Here is a 10,706-nt window from a genome sequence, read left to right as displayed (position 1 = left end):
CCAAACTAAGTTAGATTCAAAATTTAAGAGTCCATTTCTGATAGCAGAAATTTTGGAAGGAGATAGGTATATTTTAAAAACCTTAGACGGCAAAGGATCATATAATGAGTACCCCGATCTCGGAAGATCAATAGCACTATGCCTATAACACCTGGCGGAGTGAGTTCGAACGCATTTCGGGGCAATAATGTGGTATAACTCAGTGAGACGTGTGACGTAGTTCACGACGCTCTCGGAGCGACAGTGTGATAAGGCTCAGTGAGACGTGTGACGTAGTTCACGACGCTCTCGGAGCGACAGTGTGATAAGGCTCAGTGAGACGTGTGATGTAATTCACGACGCTCTCGGGGCGACAGTGTGATAAAGCCCAATGAGACCGTGGAACGAAGCTCTATGAGCTCGTACGATCTAGAAAAACGAGATTCATTTGGGTACGAAATCGAGAATGGTCCGTCATGCCGTTACGACGCGACTGATAACCCACAGGATGCAACTAGCACTTTGAATACTAATTATAACGTTACTAATTTTTGTTCTCTTTTATTTCTTCTGTTGTCGAACCTCCGAACGAAATTTTGTTGTTGCACTGGACCCTTGGTTTATTTGGACATTTAGATAATGTAATTTCGACCAATCGCGGGGAGACGCAATCGCGAGGAGAGACGTCAACGGGAGTCGTAAATTCCCGTTACGATTATACTAATCGATACCACGAGTTGATCGATCCCCTGATTTCCGTTAGGATAATAGGGGTGATTAAGTTTATATAACACTGTGATTCACAGAATTATAAAAATATATATTTCCAACACTTAAACTACACTTCTACACAAACTGGTTCGTGAGTGACCTTGTGCATGGGAAAACCCAGCCTGTTCTATTAGATAGATGTTCGGTTTTTCCTAATGGGTGCGTACCCGCTTTCTCCGTGTTTTTAATTGCGCCTAATAAACCCAAGGACCTCTAAAAACCTGATGTACATCGCAAATATTTTTAGCCTTAAGAAATCTTTCAGGACAGCGGATTGAATGAAGATACATGTGTACACAATGAAAGAGAAAAGTTATGGTTGGTCCTTAGGTTTATTGAGGGTCGAAATGACGTTACGCAGGCCATCGGCTGCCCGGTCGCGAGAGCTGCAGCGCCGATGTTTTAGGCGACGTAACAGATAAATTGTAAACAACGTTAGTTGTATCGAGTTTAATGTTGGGAACACCCAATATTTTAGTTACACCCGAGGACGTGTGATAGTCAGGATGGCCGTGTCGGAGATGAAAGGGCGTCGGAACCTTCCCTTTGGAACTTCGGGAAAATCCCTTAATACCGTAATCTAGATTCTATCATAGGCGTAATTAAACAATTGTCGTCATTCGATCCGATTGTATTTGTTCGAGATTTGTGATAATGAGCTTGGGCTCGAGGCGACAACAAGTCGCCGAACGTATCCGCGGTCACCGGATGAACGCTTTGTCTAACAAAGGTATGAAGTAATTCTATAGCTCTCCTTAAAAGAAATATTTGTAGCGGCACGCGACAGTAAACATTCCAACGGTTTCTGTCCCGTTGAAGAAAGCGCATCCTGTTATCCCGTTGACCACGTTATTCGTTATTGAATCTGGGATCATTGTCATTAGCTTCTCGAGTATCTAATTACCACGATTACTTGTTAAGTTCTGTAATAATCGTATTTGGACTAGTCAATGTCTTCTCTATTGCATAACGACAATGTGTAATCCAAATGAAGATTCGTTTCACGCCCCTAACCCTAATCATAATGTGAACCCGACATATATATATGTCGGGTTAGGGTTAGAATTTTGGGCGCGTAACAACTCTTCGCGTGAATTAGCCATTGTTTTACACAGCCGAGATTATATTTACGCTTATATACAAGTCTACTACAAAGATTAACAAATACTAAGTCTAGTGAATAATAAGCTTAATGAATAATAAAGTTAGTGAAATAATAAGTTGAACAAATAATAAGTCTAATGAATAATAAGTTTAACGAACAGAAAGATTAATGAATAGTATGATTTACGAATAATAAGTTTAATGAACACTATTAACACTATTTTTGGGTTCAAACGAATCCACTGTCAGCGGGATAACTCTGTACTAAACGTAAAATGATCTTAGGCACAGAAAAACGATTGTTAAAAATGCTCGATGTGTTACTCTCCAAGGCAATCGCAAGAATGCCAGCCTCGTGGAGATTTTTCTCGCTGTACGATTGCATTTGTTTTTCTATACCCGTTTGGAAGCATTGAGAAAGTTCCAAACACTGTTGCTAGGCAGACTCGTTGGAAGCATCGAGAAAGTTCCAAACGCCGTTGCTAGGCAGTTTCTGCCTGGAGTTTGATTGTTAATACAATGTATGTTCCATTGAATCAGCACCTCCATTGTATCCATATGTTCCATTGTATCCGGCCCGCTCCCGAGGCCGGATGCCGCCACAACCACATTTCTCGGAAACCCCATACAACCACTCCAGACCTCCGTTAGGCAAAACGTACATCCCGTGACCGTGGCTACGTTCGGCGACCAATTGTCACCTCGAGCCCAATCTCGCTATCACAAATCTCGAACAATTACAATCAGATTGAATGACAACAATTGCTTAATTACAGCTATGATAAAATCTAGGCTAAAGCATTAGAGGACTTTCCCAAAATTGCAAAGGGAAGGCTCCGGTTTTCCTTTCATCTTCGACACACACACATATATATATTGTAAAATTGTAGATGAAATTATACGATGAAATTCTTTGGATGGAATATTAACTGGTGAACCAACGCATTTGCAATCGGCATAAGAAAATACGCCGGATTTACTAGACTTTGCGATAAATAAAGGTTTACATTTTATATACATTCAGTTATAAATTAACCATTATCTAAGATAAATCATAAAAACTGTTTCTTCTTTACTCACCGGTCATTTTGATCGTACACTCGGTAGGATTAGGTATGCACGAACTGTCAGTAGGTTTAGTGTTAAACGTACCCGATTAACCTTCTCGCCTCTTCGTATTTAATTTAACGTTTCACAGAGGGACGAAATTCCACATAGAATCCATAGTTTAATGGCATGATGTAAATACCTTTCGGTTTAGATTGCAAATCAGGTTCATGTGTTAATTGAACCTGCCAGTTTCTACGTAATCTTATCATTAATCCGTACAATTGTAATAATTTTCTTGTACCCATTTTTACGGACTTAATCAAATCTATCTATCAAATCAAGTCAAAGATGTTAAGAGACACGAGATGCGTTATGTGTGAAGGCTATTAGCGGAACTGACCACCGCGTATAGTCGTTCGTATATGTACGTATATAATATTAGAACGCGCGACAACAGCGCCGCCACACGAGGTACTACACGGACGCAGCCATATTGGCGAAAGAATTCTACCAAATGTCCAAATCGGACAAATTGTGAATGTAAACAACTAAATAAAAAAAAAAAAAAATATTGACGAAACTACATCGAATCAAGAAACTAAGAATACGTTAATTAAAATATAATTTTTTAGTAAATTACTTGGAATATTTATACGGAGAAAGAAGCGATTCTTTACCTGTTCGGAAATAACCTTCCTCACTTTCAAATCGGTTTCATTAAATCGCTATATCAAAAGTTCTGCCCATCTCATGCTTTTTTAATTCAAATTTATTAAACATTTCTTTATATCCAATCATACTCGTATAGATAATTCTTCCTTTTCTTAATTTCCATATCTTTATTTGTACCCATTGTACATAATATTCAACAATAGTTTTGTATTAAACGAATAACAATATATTAAGTAAAAGTTAAATAAGTTATTCTTAATAAGGTAGAGTATGTTGAGATTCTGTTTAATCCTGTTCATTGTCGGCTTAACCAGCTGGTGATGGTTGTTTTCGCTTATGCTCATGTTTCATCCGAAAGCTCGTATAGATGATGATTACACATTGGATTGTTTCCTAGAATCGGCTGAAAATTATTCCAAATCATATTAACGTTCCAGCTTAAAATTGAAATTTGTATTTATTTCAGAATTTGTGATACTGACTACAGCCCATAAGCGATGATGATGATGGACGATGATTGAAGGTAAATAGAATCATGTTCGTGGGAATAAGGGACTGAAAGTGACGTGGCAGGTACAAGGCGTACTATATTTGCATATAGTACGTGGCAATGGTAACGGTAATAATGTTTCAAGAAATCGGCAGCGAAAGTCCTTTGATGACAGAGACAGACGGTAAGTTAACTTGAAAGAATCAGAAATTTCATTGAATAATTAAATCTTCTAAAATTGAGGAATGAAATGAGGAATGAAAATTGGAATGTGAAAGAAGGAGAAGAAGAAGGAAACGATGAACAACCATGATGCGTTCCTTTAAAAAAACCAAGACTACGTGAAGCTTATTAAGTAGTTGGCAAGTATTTGGCAAAGAAAATCACTTGTGTTGAACTATTGCAAGCATATCCAATTAAAGAATATCTTTTTTCCATGAACTGTGAAATGGAGTTTCGCGAACCTCCAACGATATAAACGTAAGAGTATAAAAGGTAAAAAGCATAAAATGTAAGTAAGAGAGTTTATCATTAAACCGACCGGTGATTAAAGAAGTAATAGTTTTTATGATTTAACTTAGATAATGGTTAATTTATAACTAAATGTCTGTTACTCTTGACATACTCGCCTCGTTTTGTTCGTTTTAGCAGCCAGCTGGCTCCCATGTATTGCAATTCTTTCTTTGTATCTTTTTGCGTATCTGCCGATTTCTTCCTTCACTATGTTGAGAAAAGTTAAGTTGGCATGATCGCTAGTTACTACAAGCTAAGTTGGTACGACTTCTAACGACGCTCTTTTGTCTTAGAAGTCGACCACGTGTTAATTGACTAAGTGTATCCTGTGTGTTAAGACGTGTTGTACGAGGCGGAGAAATATAGAGAGAAAAATCGAATCTGTGTGAATCGATTAAATATCCTAACCCCAAACTTACATCAATTAACCATTAGACCATTGGTATTTTTAAGTCCTTACGTAAATTCTCGTTTTTGGCATAGCATGGGGCGTTAACTATTGATCTGAGTATTTTCGATTCTAGCAATTCTAGTTTATTTATGTAGCTCATTGTGGGCTGGTCAATGGCGAGGGTCGAAGCCATCCCAAAGAGGCCCATAAGATGTTATAGATGCATAGAACTGGGACACGTGAGAGCGACCAGCGGATCTACGGTAGACCGGGAGCGGCTATGCTACAGGTGCGAAGGCGCCGGGCATCAGGACAAGAGCTGCCCTGCCCGGAGGCACGGATGCCCGGGTGCCAGTTCTGTGAGTCGCTCAGTGCGCCCGCCACCCACAGAATGGGAGGGACGACATGCGTTCCGTCGAAAACTAAAGAGACGAGCGGGATTCGGGAGCCTGCTACGGACAGGAGGCAGGGCGGCAACGCGAGAGATTTACCGCAGGAAGAGGAAAGGATCACGAGTGTGGCAGATGGATATGGACATGGATATGGACTTGATAAAGTAGATTCATGCGGCTTCTCCAGACCAACTTGGCGCGATCGAAACGGACACAAGACCTGCTCTTCCAGACGATAAGGGAGAGCAGGGTTGCCCTGGCAGTGGTAGCCAACCCTATCGTCTACTCCTATCGACACCGCTTAGTCGCTTAGACGGCTTAGTCGCTATGACGTGGACGTCAGCACCGATCACATCCGCCACAGGGATCCTGCTCGAGCAGGGCAAGGAGTATGCCGCGATCGAGTGGGCTGGGATGGTAGTGGGGGGTGTATATGTCTCCATGAACAGTGGCTTTGTCGCGTTTGAGGAGTTCCTGGCCGGGGTTGGCGATTGCGTGAGACGATACCTTTCACGTACAGGTCCTCGTCCTGGGAGGCTTTAATGCTCACTCCTCGCAATGGGGGAACACAAGGACGGAGATGCTAATGGCCGGGTGCTGTTAGACTGGGCTGCGGGCCTTGGGCTTCTCCTACTTAGCAGAGGCTCGACCAGCACATGCGTGGCATGGAGAGGTTGATCCGTCGTCGATATCATATGGAGCCCGTGAGGGCGGCTGTACAGGACGGTGGTGAAGAAACTGCGTCCATGGGCCCCACCGCTGACGGCAGATATGGATCCGGCATTGCTGGAGGAGGTCACATCGCACACTGTTCCCGCCACAGGAGGACAGCCCGAGGCAGCCACGCACTACCTCGACTTTGATAGCGGAGTGGAGGGAGGAACTAGGGGTTGCGGAGGAGGAGATGCTGTATGCGGCGATGAAGATGGCCTCCCGCAACGTGGCGCCGCGACCGGACGGTGTCCCGGTACGGATGTGGGCGGAGACGATGGCGGGCATGGCCCCCAGACTACGTCACCTATTTGCAGGGTGTCTGAGAGAGGGAGTCTACCCTCTGGTATTAATTTTTCCTTCTCTATTATTTGTTTTAAGCGGGCGTAAATTATTTTTTCTAGTATTTAGGATAGTACAGGAAGTAGTGAAATTGGTCTGTATGATGCTGTTTGGTGTGGGTCTTTGCCTGGCTTAGGTAGCATTTTTATCTGTGCTTGTTTCCATAGTTTAGGATAGCATTGGATTCGTAATATTGCATTGAATATTATTGTGATTAGTCTTATCGCTTTTGGCGGAAGGTTTTTCAAGATTTTACCATTGATTAGATCGATTTCTGGTGCTTTATTGTTTTTTGTTTTCTCGATTATGTTTCTAATTTCTTGTGCTGTTGTTTTAGGTATGGTGTATTGCTTATCAGTTGAGGTACTAGTGGTTTGCGCATCCTCGTCCGTATGACATTTGAGGTTGCTGTTGTTGATATTATGTGGTGTAAATGTGTTGCAAAAGTGGTTGGAAAATTCTTGAGCTCGCTCTTCGTTGCTTCTTGCCCATGTGTTGTCTGCTTTTCTGATTGCTGGGACTAGCTTTATTGCCTTCTTTATTTTTTTCGTGGCTTTCCATAGGGAGTAGTTGGAGTTCTCGTGTGCAGAGAGTGTCTCTATGAATTCTATGAATTCGTTATTTTTGTGCTCTTTTATTTTATTTTTTATTTCCTTTGCAAGTTTGTTTAGGTGTTTTTTGTTTTCTCGCGTTCCATGTTGTTGCCATTTTGCTTTCGCCTCCCTTTTTTCTCTAATTTTTTCAAGTATGTCTGGTGGAATTATTTTTGTTTGTCTGTTGGTTGGTTCAGGTATAGTGGTTGCCCATGCTGCTTCTTAGATAGTTTCTATCAATGTTGTTACTGCCTGTTCGATGTGTTCGTGTGTTTTCAATGGGATGTTGCAGTTGATTTTGCTCTCGATTATTTCTTTAAAAGTTTGCCATTTGGTGGTTTTGTTTCATAGTGTCTCTGGATTGCTATAAAGTATTGGTTTATTTCTGTATGCAATTATTGTGGGTGTATGATCGGAACTAAGCTCGAGACTGGGTGTTATTTTTAGATTATTTGCGTTTAGTCCCTTTGTAACTGCAAAATCGAGTAGGTCAGGTATTTTGCTCAGGTCTCTCTGCCAGCATGTCGGTCTTCCTATGGATAATATATTGAGGTTATTGTTTCTAATGTATTTTTCCAGGGTTCTACCTCGAGATGTAGTGATTCTTGATCCCCATAGCGTGTGCTTTGCATTGTATTCTCCCGCTGCGATATACTTGTCACCTAACTGTTAAAAGTACATTTGTGATGTCATTTTCTGTCGCGGTGGTACATATACTGCTGACAACTGGAAGTGGTCTAGTTTTAATTGTTTTATAGTGTAATTTTCTTTTCCTGCCGTGTTGTTCAGTAGTTCAATGAGAGGGTCTATTATTTGGGCTTCAATGTAAATTGGTGGTGGTTTGGCGATGTGGGTTATTAGTTTTTCGGCTGGGTCTGTTTCTTTCTCTTCTGGCAGTGCGCTGATGGAGTTTCGGAGAGTAATTTCTTGCAGCCATTGTTGCTTTTCTGCTTCTATAGCTTTCCTAACATTTGTGTTTGGTGTTATTTTGCGTTTTTTATTGTAAATTGCCACCTTCTAGCTTTCATCCTGGTGGGTTAGTTCGTTGTTGGTTTTATTCTCGTCATTATTTTGTATTGTTTCCATTTCTATTTCATTTATAGGTAAGCACTCCTGTTCTTCGTTTCGTGATTGACTTCGTTTATGTAATATGTTTCACCTTTGCTTGTTATTTTTATTGGTGGTATGTGTTGTTGCATTTTGGATTTAGTAATAATAATCTTATCAGTAGAAGACACGGATTTTCCACCATTTACTATGGGCGTTGTCGTTCGTCATTTTCTTTTCCCCATTTGCCGCGCTTTCACTGAAGCACTGTTTTACACGTCCGTTTAGCTCGGCTGCTCGGGCGGAACTCCTGTTGCTATGACTGCTGTTTCAAGATTAGTGTGCTTGACTAGTACAGCCGTATTGCTGTTGGTAGTTGTTGGTATGTTGGCTTTGTATATTGTATATAAAGTGGGTGCTAAAACGCTTTACTGCAGTACTCCTGCCTCGATGTCTTTAACTTCACAATATGCGTCCTTTGTTTTTACTACAAGGGTTCTATTGATTAGGTATGATTTGAGTAAGTGGTAGATTTGTCTTGGGAAATGTTTTTTGGTTGTTTGTAAGAGGCTTTCATGGTTCACTTTGTCAAATGCTTTCTCGATGTTCATGAAGAGGGCTGTACAGTATTTTTTCTTTTCCATCGCTAGTAAAATTTCGTTGACGAGCCTCTTGCATTTGCTCTATCGTGGAGCGCTTATTTATTTATTTTATTTATTTATTTATTTCAGTCTGTGTCTTTCGGCTTTGGACGACTTCCTTTTTACAATTACGTCTTACAACACATGCATTCTTATTCCTTCCCCTTCCCCTCTTCTGCTGCTCTTCTCTTCCCTATTATCGCCTTTAGTTCCGCCAATCCTTCTCCAGTCTCCTCAAGTATCTCTGCTATGCTCCTCGCTCCTCTTGTTACTTCGCATTCCTTTATTATGTGTCTTAGATCTTCTCTAATTTCTTCTATCTTGCACTCCTCTCTCAGAATGTAGTTCGGCGTTGTTGTTTCCAATCCTAGAACCAATCTCACGTATCTCCTTTTTACCCTGTCCAGCCTCTCCTCTATGTTCCAACCCCATACCTCTGCCCCATACAGCGCTACACTCTCTACCAGTGCTCCAAACATCCTCATTCTCCTCTTGTAATTCCTTTTAAATATCCTCTCTCCTACGCTCCATGTCTTCTTCATCGCGATTGTCCTTCTTTTCCTGTCTTGAATATGCTTTTCGTCGCTCCCATTTTTCTGCAGTATGTACCCTAAATACCTAACTTCATCCACTTCCTCTAGTTCTTGCTCCCCCCATCTCCATGTCCTTTGCCTCCTATTGCTCCTTCTCTTTTCAAACACTACTACTTTCATTTTTTCGGTGTTCAGTTCCAGTTCCACTTCCTTTAGGCATGTCTTAACTCTCTTCAGCATACTCTTTAGCTCCTCTTCTCTGTCGGCTATCAATACAATGTCATCCGCGTATGATATCGACCATACTTTACTGTCTCCTACCACTATACCTCCTACCTAACCTTTCTTTATTTCCTCTTCCAGCCCTACCATATAGATGTTGAATAGTGTCGGGCTCAGCGGGCATCCTTGTCTCACCCCCCTCACTGTCCAAAACTCTTTTGTGTTCTTGTTCCTGATCCTCACTACGTTCTTTGTCTCCTCGTATATCTCCTCTATCCTTCTGGTTAACTTCTCGTTCACCCCCATTCTCCTCATCATCTCCCCCAGCTTCTTCCTGTTGATCCTATCGAACGCTGCCTTTAGATCCGCAAAACACGCATATAGCTTCTCTCTTTCCCCGCTCAGTTGCTTATCTATTATGTGGTTCAATACGTACACTGCGTCTGTCACTCCTCTTCCTTTCCTAAACCCGAATTGGCTCTCACCCAGCCTGTCTTCGATCTCCACCTTCAGCCGCTCGTCCAGAATTCCGGCATAGATCTTATATGCCGTGTCCATTAGCGTGACTCCTCTGTAGCTCTTCACTGCTCCTTTGTCTCCTCTCTTGTAGATCGGGCATATTACGCCTTTTCTCCAGTTTTCTGGCATCCCCTCTCCATTCCATATCTTCCTTAGCATCTCCCATAGCGCCTCCCCCACTTCCTTCAGCGCATACTTCCATACCTCGTTTTCCAGGCCATCTCCTTCCGTTGCTTTTTTCGCCTTCAAGTTTCTTATTTGGAAAATCACCTCTTCCTTCTCTATGTCGTCCTCTCTCTCCTTCTCTGATTTCTCCTCTGCTTTCCTCCCTTCTATTCTTCTGTCCTCTCTGCCTTTTGTCCCATCTAACATTTCCATAAAATAGTTTTTCCACTCCCCTTCCCTTATATCTTCGTCTGCAACTTCTCTTCTTCTCCCATATTTGTTTATGTATTTCCATGCTTCTTGCTCTGTTTTTATCTTGTTTATTTTCTCCATCTCTTCCTCTTCCTGTTTCTCCTTTCTTTATTTGCACCACTGTTTAAATGCCTTCCTCTCCTTTGTGAATTCTTCCCTGCTACATTTTCCTTTCCTGAATTTTGTCATTTTCCTTCTTATCTCCCCTTTCCTCTCTTTCCACTCCTTGTCGTACCATACCTTCTCTCCTATGCTCCATTTCCTTATCCTTACTCTCTTCTTTGGTATTGCCTCGTTTACCTTCTTCTTGATTTCTGTC

The sequence above is a fragment of the Bombus flavifrons genome, chromosome 12, assembly GCF_040668555.2.
Source record: "Bombus flavifrons isolate JBK064 chromosome 12, iyBomFlav1_principal, whole genome shotgun sequence".
NCBI lineage: Eukaryota > Metazoa > Arthropoda > Insecta > Hymenoptera > Apidae > Bombus > Bombus flavifrons.
This window is presented reverse-complemented; position numbering follows the sequence as displayed.